Genomic DNA, 18,119 nt, shown 5'->3' with positions numbered 1-18,119 from the left:
ATATGATATCACTTATAACTGGAATCTAATATCCAGCACAAATGAACATCTCCTCAGAAAAGAAAATCATGGACTTGGAGAAGAGACTTGTGGCTGCCTGATGGGAGGGGGAGGGAGTGGGAGGGATCGGGAGCTTGGGCTTATCAGACACAACTTAGAATAGATTTACAAGGAGATCCTGCTGAATAGCATTGAGAACTATGTCTAGATACTCATGTTGCAACAGAAGAAAGGGTGGGGGAAAAACTGTAATTGCAATGTATACATGTAAGGATAACCTGACCCCCTTGCTGTACAGTGGGAAAATAAAAAAAATTATAAAAAAAAGATTGCTTTAGCTATTCAAATTCGGCTACAAATTTTTTGTTCTAGTTCTGTAAAAAAAAAAATGCTGTTAGCAATTTCATAGGAATTGCATTGAATCTATAGGCTGCCTTGCATAGTATAGTCATTTTAACAATATTGATTCTTCCAATTCAAGAATATGGTATATCTTCCCATCTGTATGTGTTGTCTTTGATTTCTTTCATCAGTGTCTTATAGTTTTCATAGTATATGTCTTTTGCTAGCATAAGTAGATTTATTCCAAGGTATTTTATTCTTTTTGATGCAATAGCAAATGGAATTATTACCTTATTTTCCCTTTCTGATTTTTCATTGTTAGCGTATAGAAATGAGTGATTTCTGCATGTTAATTTTATATCCTGCAACTTTACCACATTCATTGATAAGTTCTAATAGTTTTATGAGAGCATTTTTAGGATTTCCTATGTATACTAATATGTCATCCACAAACAATGACAGTTTTCCTTTTTCTTTTCCAAGTTGGATTCATTTTCTTTCTTTTTCTTTTTCTTCTCTGCTGCGGCTAGGACTTCTAAAATTTTGTTGAATAAAAGTCATGTGAATAGACATCCTTGTCTTGTTCTTGATCTTAGCAGAAACACTTTTAGCTTTCACTGTTGAGTATGCTGTTAGCTGTAGGTTTATCATATATGGCCTTTATTACATTGAGGTAGGTTCCCTCTGTGCCCACTTTCTGGAGAGTTTTTATCATAAATGAATGCTGAATTTTGTCAAAAGTTTTTTTCTGCATCTATTGAGATTATCATAAGGTTTTTATTTTACAATTTGTTGATATGGTATATCACACTGATTGATTTGTGGGTATTGAAAAATCCTTGTATCTTTGGGATCAATTCCACTTGATCATGGTGTATGAGCCTTTTAATGTATTATTGGATTTGGTTTGCTAGCATTTGTTGAGGATATTTGTGTCTGTGTTCATCAGTGACACTGGCCTGTAATATCTTTTTTTTTTGTATCTTTGTCTGGTTTTGATATCAAGGTGATGGTGATCTCATAGAATGAGACCTTCTCCAAATGTTTGATAGAATTTGCCTGTGAAACCCTCTGGTCCTGGGCCTTTGTTTGTTGGGAGTTTTTAAATCACAGATTCAATTTTAGTACTTGTAATTGGTCCATTGATATTTTCTCTTTCTTCCTTGTCAGTCTTGGGATATTGATTGTACATGTCTATGAATTTGTCCATTTCTTTAGGGTGTCCATTTTACTGGCATAAAGTTGCTTATAGTAGGACCTTATGGTCCTTTGGATTTCTGTGGTGTTGGTTGTGAACTTATTCTTTTTCCTTTGTAGTTTTATTGATTTGGACCTTCTCAATTTCTTGATGAGTCTGATTAAAGGTTTATCAATTTTATTTGTCTTTTCAAAGAACCAGCTTTTAGTTTTGTTGATCTCTTCTTTTGTTTCTTTAGTCTCAATTTATTTCTGTTGTGATATTTATGATTTCTTATAGTAAATTTGGGTTTTGTTTGTTGTTCCTTCTTGAGTGTTTTGGGTGTAACATTACATTGTTTATTTGAGATTTTTTCTTCTTTCCTGAAGTATGCTCTATTTCTATAAACTTCCCTCTAACATATGCCTTTGCTGTGTCCCAAATGTTTTAGATCATCATGTTTTCATTTTCATTTGTCTCTAGGTATTTTTTGATATCCGCTTTGATCCATTGCTTGTTTAGTAGCATATTTTTTAGCTTCCATACATTTGTATTTTTTGCATTTTTTTTCTTTGTAGTTGATTTCTAATCTCATAGTGTTGTAGTTGGAAAATATACTTGATGTGATTTCAGTTTTCTTAAAATTACCAAAGCTTGCTTTGTGGCTCAGCATGTAATATGTCCTGGAGAATGTTCCCTGTGCACTTGAAAAGAATGAGTCTTCTGCTGCTTTTGGATGGAATGCTCTATCATAACAATTAAGTCTGTCTTGTATAATATATCATTTAAGACATGTGTTTCCTTATTGATTTTCTATCTGGATGATCTGTCTGTTGATGTAAGTGGGATGTTAAAGTCTACAATTTTTGTGTTACAGTGAATTTTTCCTCTTATGTTTGTCAACATTTGCCTTATATATTGTGGTACCCCTATGTTGGGTGCATTTATATATACAATTGTTATATTTTCTTCCTTGATTAATCCCTGGATCATTATGTAGCATCTTCCTTAGTCTCATTTAACAGTCTCTGTTTTAAAGTCTATTTTGTCTGATAGGATATTGTTACTCCAGCTTTCCTTTGATTCTCATTTGCATGGAATACCTTTTTCCATCCCTTTACCTTCAGTCTGCATGAAGTGGGTGTCTTGTGGACAGCATATATACAGGTTGTGCTTTTGTATCCACTCAGCTAGTCTAGGTCTTTTGGTTGAAGTATTTACTCTGTTTACATTTAAAGCAGTTTTCAATATGTATGTTCTTATTGCCATTTTGTTAAGTGTTTTGGATTTTTTTATAGGTCTTTTTTCTTCCTTTCCTCTTTTGTTCTCTTTTCTGGTGATGTGATGACTTTCTTTAGCGCTCTTTTCCTTATTTGTGTGTATAACTATTACAGCTTTTTGGTTTGTGGTAACAGTGAATTTTGATAGAACATTCTATACATATACATATAAGGTGGTCTTAAATTGATAATCTCTTATTTATAATGCATTTCAAATGTCCTGCATTTGTACTTTCCTCCTCTCATGATTTCTGGTGTAGATATCACATTTGTGCATGGATGATTTGTAACTTTTATGTTTAACTTTACTGGTGAGCATTTTCTTCTTTCTAGTTGTGGCCTTTTTTTCATCTAGAGAATTTCCTTTAGCACTTTGTAAAACTGGTTTGGTGGTGCTGATCCTTTTATCTTTTGCTTGTAAAGCTTTTGATTTCTCTGTCAAACCTGAATAACATCTTTGCTGAGTACAGTATTCTTGGCTGTAGGTTTTTACTTTTTAGCACTCTAAATGTATTTTGCCATTCCCACTAGCCTGCTGAGTTTCTGCTGAAAAAAATCAGCCAATAACCTTATGGAGATTCCCTTGTATGTTATTTGTTGCTTTTCTCTTATTACATTTAATATTTTCTCTTTATCTTTTAGTTTTGTCAGTTTGATTACAATATGCCTTGCAATGTTCCTCCTTGGGTTAATACTGCATGGGACTCTGTGTTTCCTGAAATTGGGTGATTGTTTTCTTTCCCATGTTAGGGAATTTTTCAGCTATTATCTCTTCAAATATTTTTTCAGGCCCTTTCTCTTTCTCTTCTTCCTCTGGGACCCCTTTAATGTGAATATTGGTGCATTTGACATTGTTGCAGAGGTCTCTTAAGCTGTCCTCATTTCTTTTCATTCTTTTTTCTTTATTCTGTTCCATGGCAGTGATTTCCACCATTCTGCCAGCTCACTTACCCATTCTTCTATGTCATTTATTCTGCTACTGATTCCTTGTAATGTATTTTTTATTTAGTTATTGTATTCTTCAACTCTGTCTGGTTGTTTTTTTAATATTTTCTAAGACTTTGTTAGTAATATCTTTTAACTTCTTGCTATGTACATCCATTCTTTTCATGGGTTCTTGGATCCTCTTTACAATCATTACTCTGAACTCTTTCTCAGGTTGGGTGCCTATTTCCATGTCACTCAGTTGTTTTTCTGCAGTTTTGTCTTATTCCTTCATCTGAGACATATTCCTCTACCATCTCATGTCTCAATTTCTATTTGCATTTTTATGTACATGGGAAGTTAGTTATGTTTCTCAACCTTGGAGAAGAGGCCCTCTATAAAGGATGTTAATGTATTCCAGTAGTTCATTCCCTTCTCATCATCCAGGTGCCAGGGACCTGTGGTCCCAGGGTAGGCTCTGAGCTACATATGTGGACTTGGTCTTCAGGCTGCCTATCATATTTTTCCTGCTTTAGGTGTCTTCCACCTTATGGGGGAGGCTGGTCTAGAGGCTTGTGCAGGCTTCCTAGCATGAGGGGCTGGTGCTTTCCCATTGTTAGGTGGAGCTGGGTCTTGGCACATTGATGGGAACAGCTTGTCAAGATGCATGTCTAGAAGTGGTTGTGGGCTCAGGAAGTTTTAGGCAGCCTATCTGCATGTGAGTGAGCATTTGTTTCAGCATTTTGGTTGTTTGGTTTGAGGCATTCCAGCACTGGAGCCTACAGGCTGTTGGGTGATGCCTGGTCTTGGTGCTAATTACCAAAGTAAGATATCTGCATCTAACAAGAGTTCAAGTAGATGATAAATTACTCATATTTTCATCAATGGCTTTTATGGCCTCGGAGAGTGCCCCAACTGCCCCTACCTCCCCAGGAGACCCTCCAAGATCAGCAGGTAGGTCTGGGCCAGGTTTCCATGAAGTCACTGCTTTTGTCCTAGGTCCTGTGTGCATAAGATCTTGTGTACCCCCTCTAAGAGTGGAGTCTCTGTTTCTCCCAGTCCTGTGGAGAACTTACAATCAAGCTCTGATCACTTTCAAGTCAAATGCTTTGGGGGCTCCTCCTCTCAATGCCAGACCCCCAGGCTTGGAAGAATTATGTAGACCTCAGAATTCTCACTCCTATTGGAGAGCTTCTGCAGTATAATTACTTTCTAGTTTGTGGTTTGTCCACCCAGGGGGTAAGGGATTTGATTATATCATGAGTGCACACTTCCTACCATCTTACTGTGGTTTATTCTTTGTTTTTGGATGTAGAATATCTCTTTTTTTTTGTTGTAGGTTTTAGTCTCTTTTATCAATGGTTGTTCAGCACTTAGTTATGATTTCAATGTTCTCCTGAGAGGCTGTGAGCTCAAGGTCTTTCTACTCTGCCAACTTGTCTCCATTTGGAAACATTCCTTGAATATCTAACTCTTGGAATGGTCAGAGGACACAAGGTTCAGCAAACTGTGATGCTAGTGTCAAATAAGGAAAAATAACTTCCCTCCAGTGACTGCCCAGTAGATCAACGGTAAAAGCTCTAAACTAGAATCAGGTGGCTAGATTCAATCTTTGGTTCTGTTTCATCAGCATTCCCACCTTGAAGCACCTGGCTCTTCCCTGCTCACTAAAGTTTCTTACTCCAGGAAAGCTTGTCAACTCCCAGACAAAAAGTGAAACTTTGCATTATTCTATTTAATGTTATTCCAAATCTAAGAGGATATTTTTTCCCTCATTTTCCAGATAAGAAAACTAAGGCCAAAATAAAGTAATTTGCCTGATTCATATACTTAGAAATAGGAGAGTTGGGAATTAAACTCTATGACTCCAGCCTCTTTCACTAGTAATTCAGCCTCAGTGATAGCATATGTACATCATAAAATATGGAGATTTGCTAACAACAATTACTCCACAGCATGAGTGGGTAAATAGTATTGTGTGCTCATTATGTTCACTTAATAAGGAGGATCTCTTTGGTGAGAAAAGTTTATCTCTGGTCATTACTTAACCTCTCTAGGCCTTTCCCTTATATATATGAAAAGAGAGGAGATATGGGCTGAACTCAGTTTCATTATCATCCTTTTTTTGGGGGAAATATTTTTAAAAGTGTAAAATCATGAATTTCATATAAATATAAAATTAATATACATCAAAGAGTTTATTTAACTCATTAGGTAATGAGAAAACCAGTAATATGTTTAAACTAGTTCAGTGAATTGGAAACATACCACTCTTGTAAAGCTGAATTGGGACTGCAGACAATAATTTATAAGTATATGCAAAACTGGTCCTTTTTGGTAGAGTAGATCAATTGTCCCTTCACCAGACAGAATTTGCATGTCTATGGACAAGTGTCATCTGCACTGCTATCAATTATCCATAGTTTACAAAGTTGAGAAACAACTCAAAGATAAGGAAAGGCCCAGAGTCCCTGAAGAATGGATAATTCAGAAGATGTGTTACACAATGCCTTATTTTTCATCAAAGATGCTGCCCAGTAATCTTTTTTTTGTCTTTTCTAGGGCTGCTCCTGCAGCATATGGAGGTTCCCAGGCTAGGGGTCGAATTGGAGCTGTAGCAACTGGTCTATGCCAGAACCACAGCAATGTGGGATCAGGGCCATGTCTGCGACCTACACCACAGCTCATGGCAATGCTGGATCCTTAACCCACTGAGCAAGGCCAGGGATTGAACCCGCAATCTCATGGTTCCTAGTCAGATTTGTTAACCACTGAGCCACGATGGGAACTCTGAGCCCAGTAATCTTTTGGCCCAGTTTAAAGTCTTTCACAATTTTCCCCATATCTCAAACCAAGACCTCTAGGAATTCCAATATATGAAATAGGTAGGTACAGTATGGCTGCTTAGATGAAAGCAGTGGGAGAATAGAAAGCTACCATCAGTTTATCTCAGTCACCTACCAAAAATTCCAAAAAGTTTCCTTACAACTGTGCTTGAGGCAGCTGCTGGCACTGATCACAGTGGCTGTATAATCTCTCCTTGCTTCCACAGCTAACATTCTGTTAATTTCCTGATTATTCCCTTTAGCGGCAAAAGGCTGAGTTGTCGGAGATAAATGCATTTTGTTGGCATCTCAGTAGTGGTTCACCAGGTTCCCATGAAACTAGGGGCATCTTTCTGGGTCAGGAACCTAGGATTCCTCTGATGACTCCTCAGAGGTACTCCTAGGCTCATAAGATTGAAACATACAGAAATTATTAGGCCCAGTACAAAGCTTTCTCTGAAGACTATATCCGTTAAACCTCAGGATTATTTTTTTCAATAAGGACCTGGAATATCTTCCTTCTACCCAAGAGGTCTTCAACCATATAGCATTCATAACATGATTATATAATGTGTGTATATTAAATGGATAATTCATTAACAAATTCTGAAGACAATGGAAGGGGCTGGTCTGGCAGGGTTTGTTTAATTAGACTGGAAAAATCCATAGTGAGTTATTATTAATTTGTACGAAACATTGTGAGATCCAAGGCCAGGTTTAGTGTTGACATAAATTTAAATGAGCATATGCATTATTTTCTCTATAGGTGTCATTACTGGGAATATTTTCTACAAAGAGGTATAGATAAAATTTACAAAATTAGGTGGTACTTTCTTTTAGCATTTCAGTTTTATAGCAGTGCTATTGTAAATATCCCCAGGAAGAAACTTCCCTATTGATTGATTTGGGGGTATGGGGCATGGGAAACAAGTTATAATCATACCATATCTCTTTCAAATTTCCTGCAGTTTGCAACTCTCTGCTTCTTTTTTTTTCTTTTTCTTTATTTTTTTTCCACTGTACAGCATGGGGACCAACATTACACAACTATCTTCTGACCACTTTTTTTTTTTCATCAACTGAACTACCTTTTTTCCTTTATCGATTTTACCTGTTCTATTAAATATTTAAATTTCACAAAAATGTTTAATGAGCAAGTAACATGACAATAGTTCACATTTTTTATAAGAAAAGAAAAATCAACTGTATCATTTCAACAGCATATTTATTTCCTTCTTTTTTCTTTTATTATTTTCTTTTCCTTGTCAGTAAGCCCACATATTCTGAAGATGCAATCATCGTGTAGATGTAACTATTGTGAATTTTTCTCATAAAATATCATCCAGGTTGCTATATAATATTTATAATTATCTTTGTTCTTATTTATATGAATGACTATTATAGCAGACACAGATACATTGTATACTTCAAAAAAAATTCCATAAATGTACAAAGGAGAAAGTAAAAAATCACCTGAAATTCCACTGACTAGAGATAATAATTACTACTTTAATAAGCATTTTTTCATTCATCTTTTTGCACGTACATATACATATAATTTTATATAAATGGGTTCATGTATACATGCAGATACATAACCAAAGCTTTTTTGGGGGGGCCGTGCCAGTGGCATGTGGAAGCTCCCAGGCCAGGCATCAAACCCAAGCCACAGCAGTGACAATGCCAAATCCTTAACTGCTAGGCCACCAGGGGACTCCTATAATCAACTTCTTTTTCTCAGTAATATATTCTAGACCTTTTTTCCCATGTAGATGAATATAGATATACATCACTTTAGGTGCCTGCAAAAATAATGCATGGTAGGTATTTACCACCAAATTTTTACCCAACCTTCTCTTGCTGTATGGATGAAATAGCTTCAGAATTCTGCCAATGTAAATGAGGCTTCTGCACACTTCTGGGATTATCTGTTTGTCATAAATTTCAAGCACTATGATTATTACATCAAGTGGAAGGCTCTTTTAAACTTTAAAATGTTCTTTTCAAAACTTTAACATCTTACACTCCTGTCACCAGTGTGACTATCTTTTCCACTGAAGCCTGCCCCCGTCCTGAATTTTAGTCATTTATTTAATGTTCTAAAGCTATGGGGGAAGCTGGAAATAATATTTCAACATTTTAAAATTTGCATTTCTGCTTGGGGTTAATAGATATAAACTATTGCCTTTGGAATGGGTTAGCAATGAGATCCTGCTGTAGCACTGGGAACTATGTCTAGTCACTTATGATGGAGCATGATAATGTGAGAAAATAGAATGTGTACATGTATGTGTAACTGGGTCACTATGCTGTACAGTAGAAAAAAAATTGTATTGGGGAAATAACTATTAAAAAATAATAACAAAAAATAAAAATAAATAAATAAAATTTGCATTTCTGTAATTACCTGGGTGTTTGAATATTTATGTCTATATCTACCTATATTTAATTTTGTTATTTGTGTATCTTCTTTTATGATTAGTCCAAATTTCCACTGGGGTGATCTTTTTTTTCTGTATTCCTTTTGTTTTTTTATAAAACATGTAAACTTTCTCACTTGTATTAGTTTCCTAATTTTTTACTCATGATGATTTAAATTTATATACTAAAATATATTATGTATTTATGGAGAATTTTTTTTTGGTTGTTATTTTTGCTGATGTCGTTCATGTATTTTAAATTTACATAGATTTACTGATGATTTCCTTTACTGTGTTTAGCTGTTGTGTCATAGGTGAAAAGACCTCTCACTAGAGTATAAAATTACTATATGATTTATTCTAATAACTCTGGTGTTTTATTATTTTTAAAAATTCAAACAGATGTATCTAGTACATGTTTTGGTGTACAGAAGAATGAAAATTCAAAAATTTTAGCCTTTTTAAAATTCTCCATAGAACACTGTAAAAATATGTGGACAGTGAGGTTTTATTTGGACAGAAAAATATAAATAAACTGTAGATCATGCCATATTTGAATAGAATATGCTGGAAGAAATTGGGGAATCAACATTATTATTGAGATTTGGGGCATAATTTTACTTGGCGATGGGGACTCTATTAGTATACAACATTTATTATTACATTAGGTTTGTGTCCTTGTGAGCAAAGGAATAGTTGGAGAGGAAAGATCACAGTGAGACATCATCAAGTGTTAATAAGATTAATGAAATATAGAGCATGTTTTCCATGGAATATAATTATTTCAGCAGTATAGTACAGAGAAGAAGTGAGCAACCACAGACAGAAGACTTCAGATTTAAGTGGGTAAAATATAAGTTTATAAGTTTCATAGAGGGTTGTGCTAAGCGAAGCATGAATTCCATCTTCATTCAAAATATATGAACTGTGATGCTGATAAGAAAGGATTGGCTTTGTGGGTAGGACTCTGAGGAATTGGAAATGTTAACAGACAATAAGTTAGTAGAACGCCTCGGGCAGTTACAATTAACTAGAAAACAGGGTGGAGACAGACTTCATTGAGGATGGGACTGAGGGATTATAAAATCATAAAGGCATGTTGTGTTACTGAACCCGGGTGCTAGATGACTCTATCAGGGGCAAGTCTTCTGAGAAAAATAGAGAAAGTGCCTCCATCTCAAAGTCTAAGACTCTGGTTAGCACTGCAGGGATACAGGAGTGAACACAGGTAATTAGAAACAAGACCTTTTGTTCATGTAAATTTTCATTTATTCTCACATCCATTCTCTTTCATTGATCTGTCTGCCTTTTCTTGCCCTCTCTCAACTGTCTTAACTTAGAGTATATTTTAAAATCTATATCAGAAGTTTGTTCCTTATCTTTCTTTTCCAGAATTTTCCTAAGTGTTTTTTTTTTTTAATAATTTTATTGGAGTGTAGTTGACTTACAGAGTTGTGTTAGTTTCAGATGTACAACAAAGTAAATCACTTGTACATACACATATATCCATTCCTTTTTGGATCTTTTCCCATATAGGTTGTTACACACTATTGAATAGTTCACCCCATGCTATAACTAGGTCCTTGTTACATATTTATTTTATAAATAGTAGTGTGTATATACCTATCCCATTCCTTAGTTTATCCCCTCATCCCCATGTTTCCCCTTTGGTAACCATAAATTTGGTTTCAAAATCTTTGATTCTGTTTCTGTTTTATAAGTTCTTTTGTATCATTTTTTATTAGATTTCATTAGTGATCTCATATGATACTTGTCTTTCTATGACTTACTTTACTTAGTTTGATAATTTCTAGGTCCATCCATGTTGCTGCAAATGTCTTAAGTGGTTTTTTTGTTTGTTTTTTTGTTTGTTTGTTTGTTTGTTTTTTTGTCTTTTTGCTATTTCTTGGGCCGCTCCCGCGGCATATGGAGGTTCCCAGGCTAGGGGTCGAATCGGAGCTGTAGCCACCGGCCTATGCCAGAGCCACAGCAATGCGGGATCCGAGCCGCATCTGCAACCTACACCACAGCTCACGGCAACGCTGGATCGTTAACCCACTGAGCAAGGGCAGGGACCGAACCCGCAACCTCATGGTTCCTAGTCGGATTCGTTAACCACTGCGCCACGACGGGAACTCCCTTAAGTGGTTTTTATATTAATTAGTATGTTCACATTTTCTTGTTTGTTTTTGGCTACCTGGAGGCATATGGAGTTCCCACACCAGGGATCAAATCCAAGCTACAGCAATGCCAGATCCTTTAACCCACTGGGTCAGGCCAGGAATTGAACCTGTGTCTTGACGCTGCAGAGATGCCACCAATCCTGTTGTGCCACAGTGGGAACTCCAATATTCACATTTTTTGGATCAGCTTGTCAAGGGTTCTATCCTTAAAATATCTGTCAGTACCACTTGGCCACCTAAGTTTTAGTCATAAATGGGTAGATTAAACTATAGCAAATAAAGGGAACTGAAAAACAGGGGAGAAATAGAGAAAAGAGTTGCACAATAGAACTTCTTAAAAATGACATAGTAAAAATTTTAAGAGTTCATTTGGCATTTATCACTTTGACTTGGGCAGTGTCAAAATCTACCTCTGTCTAATGACCTCCTTATTTTACATTAAAATTAATTTAACAGGATCTGTACAGCAGAAAAGTAAATCAGCAAAGTAGGGACATGCTTAAGAGAATCGGAAAGAAATGCAGGAAGGAGACAAAGATATTCTGTTATTCTGATTGGCTTCGTTTCTCTGCTCCTGAATTGGTTGGCAATTTTGGTAATGATTGGAGTTAGAATGAGGCCCCAAAGCTTTTGAACTTTTCATTTCATGCTTGAGCTTTTCAGTCACCTCTGGTATGCAGCTGCAAATTGCATTCTTTTCTAGACTCCGCCCTTTAGCTTAAACCCCAATTGTGAGGAATAAAACAGTACACAGGGTGTTTGCTGTGGGCTTTTTCTCCTTTCCTGGCTTAACTGCCGATTGAAACGGGGCTGGCGGAAGTTCCAACTTGGTTTCTTCCTCCATCTGTTAAGTAACTTCTATGCAGCACTAGGTTCTGCCCCAAATGAATCTCTGTCCTGGGGTCTGAAGGCAAGAAGGTAAATGTGAAACACATAAAAGACTCCCTCAATTTGTGCTGTGCTCCACTGCACTGTGTAATGAAGCGAGAAAGGTCTGTGATGGTTCTGGAGTTCCTTCACCATTTGGTCCACCCCCAATTTGGATTGTAATAAGCCAATGTTCTCTAAAGTTGTGCAGGAGGAGGGGGTCATTATGAGTTTCTGCATGAATAAAGTTTTTTTCTGCTTTTTCTCTCTGTCTTGTCCTATAGGACATGGGAGGATATTTTACACATATGTATCTATAAATATTTTCCTTTTGTCTTATTCCTTAAACCTATCACAAATTATATCTTTTTATTTTATCACTTTGGTCCAGTACCTAATCAAGACCCTTAGTATGCCCTTTTCTCTGATAGACCTCTCACTATGTCTCTGTAGTCCTTAAGTATGTTCTATTTAGTGAATAGTGAATAGAATGCTCTGGATTCCCATTTGGCCTGAAGATTATATGCAGTATTTCAAAGTGTACAGGAACAGCCCTAGCACAGTGCATCAGTTGGGGCCATGGCAGGAAAACAGAGTCTATAGCAGGTAGTTTATTACATGGACTTTAATATGGGAAACTTGTAACAAAAGTCTTACTATTGAGGACAGAGCCAAAGGAGGGATTAGCAACTGCTGGGAATTGCTCTCACTGCTCGAGGTGGAAAGGCAAAGATGGAGGCAGTAGTATTAATCAGAATCCAGGAGCTGGGAAGAGCTCACCTATAGAGAGGTAGAAACAGTGGGTGAGCTCAGGAGAAGCAGGGACCATGGAGGAGATATAGCTACCTCTGGATACACTGCCCAAAGCAGAGAGAGAGAGAGAAAGAAGAAATACTCTGGCATTTTTCTTCCTTTTGTGCACATATCTTCCCATCACCTCCCATTGGCTGAACCCAACTGAGAATATGATTTCAAGCTCCCTAGAGTTCAGACCAGAGCAGGAAAAGACCGAGAATGGATCTGAGGACAAAGAGGCAAATACGACACAAGTGGAAACACAAAAGGCTCACCACAAATTTAAGGAAAATTAAAAAGAGAGTTGTGCTTTGATCTAGGGACTTGAGTGCTATGCTGTGGTGGCTATAGGGAAATCTAAGAAGATGCTATGTTTCTTTCATGAAGCTATCTCACCTTTGCTGTGAAGCTTGAAATCCTTTTCACAGGGAACGAAACTTTGGTTCCTCAGATACCAAGCAAAGTATCACATACTCCTGGAGCAAGAACCCCTCTGTCTTTTCCATTCTTTCTGTCCTTTCTTCCTAGGAAAACTGATGCCTATTATTCAATAAATACTCCTTTAGGATCCAGAGATAAAAACTTGAATTAAGCAAAATTACCACCCTCAGGTAACGTACAACTTAATTGTGCCTATATGTCAATAATCATACTTTTGTATATCTTGAGCTAAAACAGACATGTGTGAACAGTGTACTCTGTGGCCAAAGAAGATAGGATAGATGATGCAGGGGATTTTATTTGAGTCTTAAAGAACAAAGAGGAGTTAATCAGTTAGAAAAGAGAAGAGAAAATAATAGGACCAAGAAAGGCTGAGATATCATCAGAGAATGGTGAGGAATTCTGGGGCTTAACATGCATAAAAATCTACCTCATTAATGTTGCACTGGCCCTTCTATGACCTGTTCCACACACACACACATACATTCATGGTAGGTGCCGTTTTTCAGTTCTGGTACATTTGCCAAATGATCTTATACACATTCAGAATCCTTCTCAACACAGGGCCACTGACATCTGTTTCTAATTGACCAGTGATTGGGCTATGAAATAAATCCCCCTGCTCTCCTTATACTAGTTTGTCATTGATGGGGAGCATGTTTTACATGGTGAGGGGAGTAGGTAAAAGTAGAGGGTAGGAAGGGAGATTATGAAGCAGGGAAAGGGACACAGCACTGATAACCTCATAATTCAACGTATGACCTTAGAACAACTCTGTGATCAAAACAAAGGTGACATGTTCCTTTGTAGCAGTTTCAACTGGGTTTCCACTTGGCTGTATCCACTTGCCGTACACCCTCTTTGATGACCCTTTTAGAGTTCTGTCTGAGTCTGTATGGGCTGGCTTGGGGAGAGTATCTGCCTGCAAAGACAGTATGATATTCTGCATCTTTCCATACTGGGGACTATAACTAGGTGGGCATATCTGTAACAAAATAGGGTAAATAAAAATATCCTGGGTTTCCTCTTAGTCCTCCAACCGTGTCTTCTCTGGCTTCATTGTTGCCGCATTTTCTTTCGGGCCTCCTAAATGTGGATGTACACCAACGAAATTGGTTAGTACTTTTGCTCATAAAGAAAACAGCATGAATTTTAGGATAAATTTTCTCAATTCTAAGCAAATTATCTCCTAGGCTACTAGAGTACAGAAACTCTAGGCTGTGGCATAGCTTAAGGTTTATAATGCTTTTGTGTTTGTATCAGTGCTGCAGCAAGAAATCAGAATCTTGGAAGTTCCCTTCTTGGCTCGGCAGAAATGAATCTGACTAGCATCCATGAGGACATGGGTTCAATCCCTGGCCTTGCTCAGTGGGTTAAGGATGTGGCATTTCTGTGAGCTGTGGTGTAGGTCGCAGATGCAGCTCAGGTCCTGTGTTGCTGTGGCTACCGTGTAGGCTGGTGGCTATAGCTCCGATTTGACCCCTAGACTGGGAACCTCCATATGCCACCAGTGCAGCCCTAAAAAAAAAAAAAAAAAAAAAAAAAAGATATCAGCATCTTAGCACTTAGAATATAAAACAGATATAATGAAGAGGGCACCTCAAGGTACACATTTAGTACTGTTTATCAAAAGCTTTGAAATATTTTTTTTGTATTAACCAGAAATTAGCTGAAAAATTCTTATACATATTATTATAAGAAAAATGACATATTGCCATTCCATACATTTCCCACTGATTTCCAGCAGCCTCTAGTACTAAACAAAGATGCCTAAAGAACAGTAATGAGAAAAATATATGTTGATAACCATTTCATGAATGAACCATTTCCTCCTATAGTGTTACCATGTAGAATTTCCCCAGGTGTCTTAGAGGTTGAAATTTGTGTGAACTGTTTTTTTCCCACATGAGGGCATCAGTGCTCTAAGCAGCTTTAGAATTCACCCTCCTAAGTTTGACTCTAAGAGTTCTATTTTGAGAAAATGAAAACACTTCCTGAGCCTCATACATCTTAGACTATATAAAATTAACATTTGGTTTATCTTCCTGGAAAAGTCATTCGTTCTTTTCTTTGGTTAATTTAGCAGTGTAGTTGCACCTTCTTATGGGGGGAGGAAAGATGACACCCTTGTGACGTGGCTACTCCCCGTGCCACTTCATACCTTCACAGCCATCCAGGGTCAATTAGTTTCTGTTATGTAAAAATGACTTGTAGAATTTAGATGAGCAGTGATACTATAATACATGTTCATTTGCCATGAAAATTAATCCATTTAAAAACTATGTGTATGTGTGTTCATATTCCAGATTTATTTTCACAGCCTAGGCTACTGCCATCACACGTTACCCTTGGTTAATTCTAAATTTGACACTTTCAGTTGAGAGTTGTTCCAGATAATAATACAGATAAAACTAATATAGATAGATCCCAGGTATATGACTCTCAATCTAGTTATTCACGTAAGGACTAAGAGTTCGTCAGTGAGAACTTTCAAAGGCTTGGCTTTTTCTTACCAATTAAGAGTAAATTAATCACCTCAGCACTGATATCATCCACAGTAAGCCCCAACCTGCTTTTCTAGCCTTATCTCTCCCAGCTCAGTTCTGGGATGGAGAATGAGTTCCAACAGAACTGATAATTTACACACTGCTTTCAGCATGGCACAAAGATATCCCTAGCTTTACTGCCATTTCTCATTTTGTCCATTTTGCCTAATATAGCATCCTTAACCCCCATCTGACTCTGTAGAAATCCTAGCTCCCTTTTGAGGTCCATGATGCATCCTAGATCCTCTGATGCTCATTCCAACGTCACCTTATCCATCACCCAGGGTGTAATCTCTAATTAGAATACCAGGGGCGCATGGTGGCACATTGTCTTTGATGCACTGCGACTAATCAGCCTCATTTTATTATTCGCAAATGTACCTGATGTCCCTCTAACATCTTATTGCAGAAAAGATATTGGACCCATCTTTTTGTTCCTTTAAAGCAGAATTACTTTGCTTTCCACTCAAAAGTGTGGAACGGGAAGTTGCCTTCTGGTATTTTGGTGAGGTGTTTCTTTTGCTTTTTCTATGAGTTCCCCACAACCCAATATTTTATGTGTGATGTGGCTCTGTAACTTTTTTTGTGGCTTAAACAACAGAAATTTATTTTCTCATAGTTCTGGGAACTAAAGTCCAAGATCAAGGTGTCAGCATGGTTGAATTCTTCTGAAAACTCTCTCCTTGGTTTGCAGATGTCTACTTTCTTATTGTGTCCGCAAAAGGTCACCTCTCGGTCTATGTATGCATGTGAATGTACCCCAATTACCTCTTCTTATAAAGACAATAGTCATATTGGATTAGCCATACCCTCCCCCACATTGTCTGACCTCATTTTAACTTAATTACCTCTTTAAAGATCCTATCGCCAGATACAGTCACAGTTTAAGGTACTATGGTTAGGGCTTTAACATGTGGATTTTGGGGTCTGACGTGTGGATTGGGGGTACACAATTCAGCTCATAAAGCCAAATTAGCAATCTTTGTTTCCTATGTTTGGATGCCTCTTTTGTGGAAGTTTTTTCCCAACCGAAATTCTACTATATTAACCCATATCTTTCATGCCACCAGCTCCCAGAGGGCTTCAGGGAGAACTGAAATGGTGTGCAAACAAAAATGAATAGAACACACTGAAATGACGTCCTCCCTCCAAGCTGCTCATAGGTGCTACTGGACTTGAAAGGTGTAAGACCAGGTCGGACACCATAGGCTGTGGCAGCCTATGGAGGAGAATGATGAGTGAACCAGGGCAGTGTCAGGTGAGTTGGGAGGTGTGATGTTGCAGAAATGTATGTGTGTGTTCGGGTTGGAATTCAGGCACCCTGGTGAACAATGGGGGAAGAAGGGTAGGAGTTCTGTTTTGACCCACTGTAGACATGGTTAAATAGATTTATAATTACACACCTCAGAGAAAAATTATGTAATGTGTTCTTCATTCAACCCATTGCTTTAGGAAATACTCATTCTTCATGGCCCCTGGGAACTTGTCAAAATGTATCTTTCAACTTGTATGAAACCCTAAAGTCAGCAGAAGCCTCAGCTCTGACAAATAAATGCATTTCAGCCTGTAAGACTATTTCATTGTTCTCTAGTGATCCTTATGGAACATCTTTCCTGAAGAGATGGTGATGGGCAAATTTGACACAGGACACAGCAGGGCTCTGTACAGCTATCATTCTGGTGCTTTTCATTCTGTTGTGTCAATCCAGGTCTCCATCCAATATAATTATCCTTCTGCCTGAAAGACTTCCTTTAACATTTCTTATAGTGTAGGTTTGCTGGTGATGAATTCGTTTATACCCCTGAGATAGAATTGAAGGGTCCAACCAGCTTTTAACTATTGACTTTGACATCTCTGTGGGGATGGATTTGTTCAGTTTTTGTACATCTGCAAAAATCTTTATTTTGTGTTCATTTTCTGAAATATATTTTGTGTGGTTATAGAAGTTGATGATTTTTCCAGTACTTAAAATTTTTTGCTTCACTGACTTCTAGCTTCTATTGTTCCCAAAGAGGGCCCTGTACCCTTTAACATCCTATCTGAGAGTCAAAAATGGCAGATTTTGTGTGGAACAAATGATGTAGGCTCAGCCTGCTTAATTCCTGAGTTTTGAGCTCTGTTCCTACTAATTCCTTCTGTCAACATTTCTATCATGTGGGCTGGGGAGAAGGTGAAGGGAAGTCACCAATTTTACTTTACAGATGAGAAGTTAAGTTCAGGGAAGTTATATAACTAGTTTAGTGCCAACAGAAAGTGGAGGAGGAATGTTACAAAGAATATAGCTGCCCGTGTCAGAAAGCAGACCCCTGGATCTTATTG

Source organism: Sus scrofa, chromosome 1 (assembly GCF_000003025.6).
Source record: "Sus scrofa isolate TJ Tabasco breed Duroc chromosome 1, Sscrofa11.1, whole genome shotgun sequence".
Lineage (NCBI taxonomy): Eukaryota > Metazoa > Chordata > Mammalia > Artiodactyla > Suidae > Sus > Sus scrofa.
The sequence above is the reverse complement of the archived record's forward strand: the minus strand, read 5'-3'. Positions refer to the sequence as shown.